We start from the raw sequence: 12,372 nt of genomic DNA on the forward strand, positions 1-12,372 counted from the left end.
CTAAATTGGAAAGAGATGGATCTGACAGAAGGACTATTCAATAGAAAATAAATTTGTTCCTACAAAGACAGAGAGCTGGGCTTGTTCAGCCTGGAGAAGAGAAGGCTCCGGGGAGACTTTAAAGCAGCCTTTCAATACTTAAAGATAGCTTGTAACAAAGATGGAGAATTTTCAAAAAGACATGTAGTAATAGGAGAAGGGGGAATGGTTTTAAATTAAGAGTTGGGAGGTTTAGATTAGATATTAGGAGGAAGTTTTTCCTCAGAGGATGTTGAGGCACAGGCTGTCCAGAGAAGCTGTGGATGCTCCATCCCTGGAGGTGTTCAAGGCCAGTTGGATGGGGCTTTGGGTAACCTGATCTAGTGGGTGGTGCAATTGCCTATGGCAGGGGTTTGGAACTACTGGTCTTAAAGGTCTCTGAATAATTCTGTGATTCCATATGTACAGATACATACAAAGCCATGCAGAGAAAAAGCATTTTAAATTAAGAGCAGCAACTGCTGCAGTAAATTCCATATTTAGGTTAAGGTTTTCTATAATTTTTTTGTTTGTTTAACAAGAAAGCTTATTTAAGTATGATACCAAGATGCCAATTACTTTTAAAATATCTCTGAGAGTGTGTGTTGTGTGCGTATGTATATATGTATACACACATATATATATATACATACACACACACATATATATGATCAGTTAATATGATTCCTTCTTTCTAGCTACTGCAGGTTTCCTCCACACTTTTTCTGATAGGGCAAAAAAGGTCCACTGAAAAACTGCTGAAGCAATATACTACTATTTAGCAACTATGTAACATTTAAGAATGGAATACCATCTCTGTCCTCTAGTGGATTATTGTAAAAAACACCAATTTGCCATTATTTAACATGACACAGTAGCTGCTGGGAGTGGAATAGCAGCAATATGACAGTTTAAAGTAAGAAAATAAATACAGAAGAGATGGCACTTCAATAATAAAATCAATTTCCTACAGTTCTTTCCAGTGCACCCAAAAACAAAGCTTCCTAAAATTCCTGTTTAGATTAAAATTAATATATAGTCATCTCTCTAATTTACCAATCCGGGCATGCATTGTACATTCTAAAAGTTTCACCCTTACTGAATGAAATTATGTAATGTTATATACTATTATGCTTCTATTCAAGCTTCTTCCTAAAGCAATTATAACTTTTAAACTGTTCACATAGCATGCACAACAGATAAATTATGGCAAAGGAAACATTACTGAGTCTTACTTAACAGAGGACAAAATCTTTCCCCCCCCAACCACCAACACCTGGTCAAATTGCAGTCACTAAGTTAGCTCTACAACTGTTGGAAAAGTCATTGTAGATTAACATGTTCAAATCCAGAACAATAGAACATAATGAGGTAATTTCCAGAGTATCAATCAATATAGGTTTAGCACAGACATTTCACAGAATAACAGAGGGAGAAAGGAAAAAAACCTTTTCATCAGTTCAAGGAAAACTAGATAACTCTTTTCTCAGTGACGAAAATCATATAAAAACAGGAGCAAAAGGAACAGTGACACGTGCATTACTTCCTCTCCTGTAAGGAAGGATTTGTACCATTAACAAAATAAGTTTGGACGCTTCACACACCCACCCCTCATGCCATTTCTTTCCAATTCTGGAATTAGAAAGTTTTTACAGTTTTACCATCCTCATAGCAATTTTTTTTTTTTTTTCTGTTTTATATCAATATACAGTAATTTTCTCACTACTCCAAGCTCATTATTTGTTTTCTTAACTAACATGACCACGTGTAAAAGCTTTTTCTCTCCTACTTGCTGTAGCCTTTTCCATAGTTCATGACAGCTGTCCTCAGTAGCTCTAAAGAGCAGATTCAGGCTTCTTTACACGAAACACCCATGTTTCAGTACTTCTTCACAGCTCGGGATTTCTAGCCTCCAATCTTCATAGCACTTTCTTCTGGATTCTATCCACATAGACCACGTGTTTATGACAATGCCCCAGTCAGATAAATCAATCCCAGTATAAGTAAATTGAAGGATTATTTTATATGCTTTTATCAGCTATATCCCTGTTTACTCACCCCTTTCTCCAACCTCATATCTCTAGGATTATCACAGCCTAAAGCCTCGAACTGTTTTGTACTGAGTAAAATCCTTTTTCATTAAGATCACTTTCACTTGTGGTTCTCTTCACATATTAATTAATAGTGCAAATAACAGACTAAGATCAGATCCCTACAGAATCTCATTCATGTCTTCCCACTACAACAAGGTTCTACTACTACGACAAGATGCATTCCTTGTTCTACTGCTCTGGTGCTTTCTATAAAATTACAGATATTTGTGAGGGAATTAAGAATCACTGATTTGTTTAATATAAACAGATAGCTAATAGATAGCATTTTTGCCATTGTTCTTCAGTATATTTAGTATTTCCCACCATTTCTCAACAGTCCCACAACTTCATGTATCCAACTGACTGCACATGGCAAGCAGAGCCCCAAACAGAGAAGAAAGCAATCTGAATATCTAATTTGAAGTGTGCATTAACTGTTGTGTCACTAACATGATAATATTTGACATGATAGCATCTCCCAATCTACCTGTAAAGCATTACACACAAAATATTTAACTTATCATGTGAAAAGATTAAAAAAGATTTCTCTTGAGCAGATGCTCCTGCTTTTTTACTTGCTTTTTACTATGCTGTATTTTGCAATACATATAAGGATGCTGTACAAACTCTGAAATTCTTACTGCTGCTCAGTGTCTAACCCTTGGTAAGCCTCAATATGAACCTACAAGTTCATGCTGTTTTTTAATACTTACCTTCAGGAAACGCACCTAGTTTCCATATAATCCAACTGTTCTGCATTTATTATAGCCTTCATGCCATGCAATACCAGTACCCTTCAGGACAGGAAAAAACTCTTAACAACTTACATTTTTCAAGCTTGCTCATAATTTCCCCTAGTCCTTCTATATTTAATAAACTTTCCTTCCTTAATTATTGGTTAAGACTAGAGAAATAAGGAGAGTCTAAAAATAATCATTTTCACACTGGATTTTAAGTATAACACACAGAACTTTTGTTTTTTCTAAATGAGAAGAGATCCCCATACCAAAGTCCCTTCAAGCACTGGCCCATCTACTCCTATACCTTGTGTAGGATTTTATCAGCCATAGCCCTGTAATTCTTTATGTCCACTACATCTCTCTGAATTTTCCATCAGTCTCCGTGAGACTTGACTCCAAAAAAAATTCAATACTTCTCCGTATACATTACAACTGGATTCCCACATGTAAAAGAAGTAAAACATTTTGCCTTTTCAAGTAGCCATTGATGTATTTATAAATGTTATTTTATAGTTCTCATAGCTCAGAGAAAGCAATGCTTACTTGAAAATAGAATGTCTCAAAATTAATTTTTGATTGAACAATAAACTTTGCTGCATCACAGATTTTGCTGCATCATAAAAATAAGATTTCAATTGCAATAGCTTACAACTATAAAATGCCATCTTGTACAGATTATCAAGACAGGAGGGCAAGCAGACTGCATTCTGTAAGTTCTTTTCCTCCTAAGTAGAGGAAACTCAAAATACACGCATTGTACACAGCATTCTGAAAAGAGGTAAATGTTATTTCCTCCCTTTTTTGAGGGGCTTGATTTTATTTCAGAATTTTAACAGAGAAGTAGAAAAACCGTCAAGCTCACAATGGAGTGTAACTACATCAGCATGACCACGCTTCTTACATAAGCCAATATAAAGACATGTAGTTCTGATTTAAATATTTTAAGTTATGACAACCTAAATCATTGGTTCCAAAGGTTATTCTCACTGTTAAAAGATACCTGCCTTGTCTGTTAGTCAAAATTTCTCTACTTTCATTTTTGAGTTTCTGGACTTCGTTATACTTTTTATTGTTTTAAGGCTATCAAATACTAGAAACCTCATTTTCATGCATCTGAGTTGTGGCCTGTGATAAAATTACATCTGAATCTTCAATCCAATATATTAAGCAGATTGAGCTTTCTAAACCTTGCATTGTAAATCATAATACAAGAACACCGCAATCATTCTCACTGCTATTTCTGAGCAGGCACAGTATTTTTTCTTTTTTGAAATACAACAACTGTAAGTGAAGATAATATTTAGGAATAGTCTAACTTTTACCATAAGCTAACATTGCTTTACTTCTCCAATGCTGTATCATTTCAGTAAAAAGTGATCTATGCACCTGAACACATTACTCTGATTTTAGAGTACAAGAGATCTAAAACAAATTCTAAAGGAAGTAACTACTGAAAATATAAAGATGAATGCAAAATGGGGTAAAATGACACAACTACCAAAGTAGTCATGTTACAATAACAGGATCTTTGATAACTGGACGAATTTTCCAGTCAAAGAAAACACAGGATAGAATTAATGCAGACAACTTCTGTCATACTTGACAAAGACATTTAATATAAAACAGGGATTAATGCTACAATTGTAAGAAGTGGCTATGTGCTAGATGTCCATCCTAGGGGAAATCAGTGGTAGAGTTCTTCAGACACCATCATTATACAAATATCTTACTAAAAACTCTTAGAACTCTGTGGCATAACGAGTAGGAGTGCTGCCTATGCCTCCTAATCATGTGTCAATACAGTGACCTGAACTATAATAAAGGAAAAAAAAAAAGAGTGACCTGGGGACTGGAGTAACAGAAGTGTCATGACATTTAATAATACAAAGTATGAGGTTGGGCACAAGCTCAGCACTTAAGACTTCTTAACAGTGTATACCAAATTAGATTTTGATGCCCTCAAGGAGAGGATAAAATTACTTATTTTCTCAGCATGAGCAGGCATCAAAACTATATTTCATGGTGATGACAAAGGAACACCTTCCACGAGAATTTTGAGAGTTGCTGAGCTAAGCATCACCCTGAGCACCAGCAACAGATGGCTGCAGTTCCCCACACTCTGCACAAGCCCCCTGTGACTCAGCGCTGGTCTGAGCACCTTGTCTCAGGAGACAGGGAACACTGCTGGTGGACATCAAGAGGAAAGACAAGCACACCCTAATTCAGAATTTCCAGCTCCACTACCATACAGCCGAAATGCCAGAGTATGCTCTGTGCACATCTCTAGGAATGACCAAATCCTCTAGGACACTATTATCTCTAATAACGAGAAGTGAAGAGGAGGGGAAAAGAGCCACGGAGTGAGTAGAATTCCCTAGTATGTGGCTATGAAACCTAGTAACATCAGGCCCTGCTAAAAGGAGGGGCCAGCTTTAAGCATTTAAACCTATCTGCTCACATACGCTGAAGTGAATGAACTGCTTTCTATTTTGTTATCCGCTCCAGCAGCTGAGCTGACAGAGCTGGGGAAGAAGTGTGAGTACAAGGAGCTGAGTACATTGCCAGCAGAGCAACAGTCACAAGAAACTGATTCCTGTATAACCCTGGTACCCTGAGCTGCTAAGAAAGAACAACAAGCTATGGGAGCAATTTGGCACCATAATGGTTTTGCAGACATCAGCATAGCAGCCTTTCAGTATCTAAAGGGGGGCTGTAGGAAAGAAGGGGACAGACTCTTTAGAAGGGTGCATTGATAGGACAAAAGGGAATTCATTTCAAGCTAAAAGACGGAAGATTTAAATTGGATATAAGGGAGATTTTGGTGGTGGTGTGTTTTTTTTTTTATTTTATATATTTTATAGAAAGGGTGTTGAGGCACTGGAGAAGGTTATCCAGAGAAGTGGCAGATACCCCACACCCAGAAACATTCAAGGTCAGGCTGGATGGGGCTTTAAGCACCCTGATATAGCTGTAGGTGATCCTGTTCATTGCAGGGGAGTTGGACTATGTGATCTTTACAGGCCCCTTCCAAGTCTAATGGTTCTATCATCATACTCAACAATTCACACCTAAAATCCAGCTTTGTGACAACTCCACAGAAACTAATACACTAGAGAAATGAAGATCACAGCATATTAGCCAATCTCAAGACAACCAAGTCCCCATTGTGAAGCAGCCCTACAAGACAAAAATGACCTTAAATCAGAAAAGATTTCAGAAGAGTAGGAGGTCTTCATGCTATTTTGCATTACACTTCAAGTCCCTGAGTATAGAGCTATGCAGAACTCTGGCAATTTACATTTAAAAAAATGAATTTAAACTGGGACATGTGCAAAGAAGTGCTAATAGGATGATCAGAGAATGGAAAAATCCTATTTTACAATAACCAAGTAACAGAACTTATGCCTGTGTCAAGTGATGAGACTAGCTTTTTCCCCTTATCCGCAACTTTATAGAGCCACACCCCCAAATCCACATTCATCTCTGCTTCACTACAACCTGCAACTTTCTGGCAGCCTAAATGCTCATGTAGCCATGCAGTAAACAGGGTCAAGAAACCAATTCTTCATTAAAGAAAAACTTTCAATCATTACTTTCCTTATGGGATTTATTTGCTGAGCATGGGTGTCCAGACATAAAAAATAGAGCCTGAAGCAGAGGTAAGATCCATGCCAATTTGTAGTGCAAGAAGATCTTGCTGTTTGCTGCAAATTCGTTGCATTGGCACCACCAGGAAGGAAAGTAACTTTTTAAACTTAAGGACAACACAAGGCAAAAGAAAATAGTTATAAATGCATTATAGGTTACTTCAAGCTTAAAATTAGAAAGTCGCTAACACTAGACTGCAATTTTAGTTCCAGGTTAAGGAACAAAAGCATTACTAATTCTTACAGCTGAGCAGCTAGCCATCTACTAGTACTTAAGAAGTTTTCTCAATCCCATATTTAACAACTGTTCCTAATTTTTTCCTAGTAGGCACACAATTTATTGCATCATAGTGCAGTAAAACGATATTTTTAAATATACCAGGAAATCCAGATCGGTAAGTTAATAAAAGCTTACCACTCTTATCAACTTATCACTTGAATGGACTAGTACTGTGACATCTGACACTAGAAGTAATTTTTACTAATAAAGTTAAAGTAGGCTTCAGACTGAGCATAATTTCTCTGATATTTATCATCTACGTGTTGTATGAGACTTTCAGGGGGTGCCCCATATGCTCTGAGAACCATTACTACTTAAAATATTTAAGAGATTCTTGTCTCCTGTATTTTGAATTTTTGCAATTTGTTCATATTTAGTTCACTCAGAAAAGGCCATGTAAAAAAAAACAATCACAAGATAAGAAATCTCCAGATGCTGACAATCTGTTTTGATATACTTTAAATAGGAGCTTAATGTTTCTAAAAAGAAGCCCTCCTCCAAGATCATTGATGTAAATTTTGAACATGATTAGATATCATTATGTTGCATTCAAAACTTGATACACTACAATGTCTCAAGGCATCTCAAACCACAGAAAATCATTTACATTTAACCATACATAAGCTCTTCCTTTTCATACCATTGACTTGTAGCACAGCAGCTCCTTTGGAGGTCCACACTAGGAGCAATAAGTGTGCTTTGCTTTCCACATTCTTTGCAAGGAAATAATAAACTAATGATTTTGTACAATGACCTGTTACTTACTACAGATTATAAGATATCAGAAAGTTGTTTTGTAAGCATTTTAAACACATTCTAACAAATGGAAATGAAATAAAAGTTTGTGGTTATGTTCGATGGTCTAATTAGCGAACCCTTAAAGAATTCATGTGCCTGCTGTTAAATAACATTCCTATGAAACCATAGGAACTTGAACTACATCTAACATCAAAAACAGTAATCAAGTTTGCAGATTTCAGACTAGACATTGTTCTCCTCCTCCCCCAGAGAATGCCATCTCTGTCTCACAGTCCTGCTGGTGCACTAAAAGTATCTACTTCTGGGATTAAAAAAAACATACAAAAAAAAAAAACATGTGAAAAGTCTAGAAAACATGTAGAAGACAGTGATGTAAAAGGAATGCAAGACCAAAACGATATTTGCAAATACAATAGCTTTGATCATGTCTTGAAATGCATTATTATGGTTCAATAGACAAGCTAAAGAGAAACCCATAATAGTTGAAGTGTATTCTGGAATAAAAAACAACAGAATTTGTTTGTTTTAATAATGTAAGAGATTAAAGCCTAAAAAACATTTGACAGTGAAAGGCATGGATATCTAAATTAAAAAATATGAACCTAAGATCATGTTTTTCATCAGTTTTAATCTGATCATTAGAAATTCTGCAGTAGTTAATGAAGAGTCTGCCTTCCTTAACAAAGATTAGATTTTTAGCATCAGAAATTAATTTTCTATACTACCAAAAAAGTATATTAAAATACTATTAATTTCATCTTCACTTTTACTTTTTACTTTCTCTATGTTTTATAATGTGTACAACATTAGTACAGGAATACATATATGTTTAGAAAATAAGTATATGTATATTTTTAGCCAGAGCTATGTGACTGAACACAATTCACTATTTTTTAAAGCTGTGGTCAAATCTTTACTGATACAGTAATCCAAAGGTCTGGTCTATGTTCAGTTTATTCTGATAGTTGGTTTTAATGGTGGATATCATTGAAAAAGTCACCTCAGAACTTGGTAGAGCCAAAGAAAGACTCATTACTGCCTGTGCTGACTAAATCATGTTGGCCATTTTCCAATCCCACCCACCAAATACACAAAGAATTTTGTCCTGATATTAGACTTGTAGCTGCCTGTTTTCCATACTGGAAATGTGTTGTTTTCTAAACTTATTGGCAAGTATTGCACATCTTCCTTTTTAACAAACATGTTCAAAACCCACTGAAATTCATTGCTTGGAAAATTTTGAAGCAGGTTAGAAAACTCTGTTTCTAGGCTTAAGTGTAGAGGGAGATAATAGGGTTTTATAAGTGACATTTGTACCATTTCCAGCAACAAAATCACCTAAAGGAAACACTCCTAAACATTCATTTTCAGAATGTTCTCTCCATAGCACAAGTTTCTTTTGAAAAGGAGTTTTAACAATGAGCAAGGAGTTAACATCAACTTCACCTTGAAGGGACACATTAAGTGGGTTTATTTTAAAAATATCTGCCAGGTAGCAAACTACATACAGCCACGTGTCATCAGAGAAAAGGTCAGCAAAACTGCAACACTGGTCTTTAAAAGAAATACACGCAAACAAAACAAAAAACACAAAAAAACCCAAAAACAAATGCTTAAAGTTTGACTACTATTTTAAACACTTTGTTATGTGATAACCAGCAAAAACCTGCTCTGCAGTCGTGGACATTCCCATCTCATTACAAAGTCTGTACAGATTCTGCTGCTCAAAAGGCTTGTCTTACAGAGCTAACTACATTGATGACATCCTATAGCATTTTGTACACTTCTAGCTCCAACATCTTTGCTGTAAATCACTTGCCTATGAGTAGTGCATTGGAAAAGTTTAATGCATGTGTTCTCTATAACCTTTTCTAGGAATTCCTATTTTATTCCAGACAAAGCAGCTGCTCTGTCAATGGATAGATTTGCATAGTTCTACCACAAATATGTTGTAGTTTTTTTTAATGTAAAAAGCCATTTACTATAAAGAGTACCACATGTAGTATCTCTTTCCTTTAGTGGCTCATGAGAAGAGTTCTGCATGCATTTGATTATTAAAGCGTAAACTGCATAAGCCAATAAGCGTTAGAAAAGGGTACGTTCAACCAGAACATAGGAAATCTACCACGCTATGCAGTTTATTCTAACTCTTATTTCTTCAAATCCTCAGCAGTATCTTCTATGCATCTTCCATTAACATTCACTGAAGAGGGATGCTTTTTAATTTGTCATCACATTACTCTTTATCTATTTACATTTTTGGATTTTTCGTGCCAATTGAATTTCAAACATAATTTATCTAGTTCATAGAACAAATGCTGGAGCAAGGACAAGCAGCTCAAGGATTAGGACAATAAAAGGATGGAAATTCCTCCTCCACTGCCCACATTCCAGTGATTCTTAAAACTTGACTTGAGAATATCTGAGAGTGAAGTAGTCACATAATAATTCTCATCTGTGACGCTAACTTAAGTGAAGTGAACTTTCTTGCAGAAGATGCAGAGGCTGAGAGTTATTGCATATAGTGAGAGAGAACCACCATTATTAACAAAGTTATATTTTTTCAAGGACCTCTGTACATTTTTAGAGGAATACAATCACTGCACAGGATATAAGGAAGTACAAGTCATTTTTTAGCTAAAGGTAGGAAAAAGTATAATGCAAAAGATGAAATGAAACACATAGGCTTAATGATTAAGGTTCTAATTATTGAAAAAGTGACATTCATTCTATTCTGTTCACATAGTTTAATTTGTGCACCTACCATTAAGGCATCAGCACCTGGAATAACCCCAATTCAAGATAGAAACAATAGTTAAGAGTTATACATGAGAGATGTATCACATAAGTAGAAAACCTTTAGATAACCCACCAACTTTTCCAAGAGAAATAGACAAGACTGTCACTCAATGAGTTAAGTACTTCATCTTAAAAATAGTCGAAATGGTAATACCTCAATTCTACTATCACTGTATTCAGATAACAAAGCAAGGCAGAACTGAATTGGAATTCTGTGGGAGGCTTTTGGGTTTTTTATGTTTTAAATTTTTCAGGAAAGGAAGCAGCTCATTTAGCATCTGCATGGACCATTCAAAACAGCTTAGGGATTTAATAGAGCTCCTAACCAGAAGGAAAATTCCATCTGAACCGTATGACGAAGGACTTTTCCTTTTACACAAATTCCCTGCTTGTAGACTTTCTGCTTGGCCGAACACTGAAAGGCTAAGACAGACACAGGGTGGCAGCAAACAGCACATCAATTAATGCCATTTTTTCTTTTTAAAAACTTGCGAAGATAATCTTCCTATTCTCTTGCTTTTTCTTAATGCTGAAGCTTTGCTATTAGAAGAAAAAAATACCATGGATGAGGATGCATCCACAATGACAGTGAAAAAGCTGTACCATGTGAATTTTAGAATACAGTGCTAGAACATACAGCATTATACAGAGAAAAAGGAATAAAGCAGTGCTGCTGAATCATTACTTTGAAGAAACACTGAGAGATCCTTCAGCTGATTGAATAACAAATCACAGCTTACTCTAGAGAATGAAGATAGATGTAATCATTATTACATCCACTGGAACTCTCTGAAGTCTGTAAATTCAAAGAAATCAGGTTAATACTATTTCCTCGTATTACCAAAAGGCACTTAAGTTCCTTACCATAAGCTCTCAAAATAAGATGATCGTGGAATGCCTCAAATGAGTAAATCAATGACGAAATAAAGAACAGAGCAAGGAAATTTGGTCTGTTTTCCCCAGAATGGTATTTCCCTAATAAAATGCCAAAATGGTTTATGCCTGGCTTTCGCTGTGCAACATCTCCATAAGTCATCTAGAAAAGTGAGTAAATACTAAGATAAGGTCTCTTGATACTACTCATTCGAGAAAGATGAGAGGCAGAGGGACAAGGAACTGCAGAAGTCTTTTTAGTCCTGTCTGGACAGTAAAAAAAAAAAAAAAAAAAAACACAAAACAAATTCAGTGTAAATCCAAAGTTAAAAAAGTAGTAAATACGAAAAAACTCAAGTTCACCAATATGACAGACTCTGAATGGAAAACTGCTATTGAAGTATGACCTTAATGTTACAGCAGCTCCATAAAGACATTGGTACAATTGGCTCAGTGCTCAGTAGCAATGAAGAGTAAACTAGTTATTAGGATTTAAGGATGGTAAGCATGGAGCAAAAGAAAACATCAGGTCGCTGTGTAATTCCACAGCGATAACAGTTATAAAAATAGAGGCAACAAGCAATTAACATATAAAATGACTTTCAAGGTAACGTAGAATTCCATAGGTTAGAAAAGGGATTGTTGACATGGTAAAAATGAGACCTACTAAATCTTGACTTGCGTAAAAAGCGAACGTGGAATTATTTCCTGTCTTCCAGCATGTGAACTAAATGGCACCAACTTGTGTGCACTGCAGGCTAAGCTACCAAAGAAAGACCCTACTTCTTACAAGATATTACACTGACGAACACCTTGCAACATCACAGAAGAATTTACATGGGATCAAAAGCAACAATTTCTGGAAAAGAACAGGCCACTAAGACTTTATTTGTGGATGAAGGCCATACAGCAATAAAACGCTGAAGGCTGGGAGTGTATCCTAGGAGTCATTGCTGCATGTTGGCATTGCTTCCATGCTCTTTGCTAGACATTCACTGTTAACTGACCAGAAAAGGGATGGTGTGCTAAGTGACACAACAGTCTGACTTTCTAGAATTATTTCTACATTATATCTGAGTTACATATATATTATTTTAACGACCTCCCCAAAATTCATGCTTTTGAGTATTTGTCTACACATAGTCCAGTTTACTTTTGGAAAG

General features: G+C 35.9%; 1 long non-coding RNA gene across 1 annotated transcript in view; it reads right to left on the bottom strand.

Moving 5' to 3' along the window:
* The window catches only part of LOC149917445 (uncharacterized), a 56,174-nt gene that overhangs the window by 27,131 nt on the left and 16,671 nt on the right, over window positions 1-12,372 (bottom strand). The window lies entirely within an intron of this gene.

The sequence above is a fragment of the Phasianus colchicus genome, chromosome 6 (genome assembly GCF_987193195.1).
Source record: "Phasianus colchicus chromosome 6, bPhaCol1.hap1.1, whole genome shotgun sequence".
NCBI lineage: Eukaryota > Metazoa > Chordata > Aves > Galliformes > Phasianidae > Phasianus > Phasianus colchicus.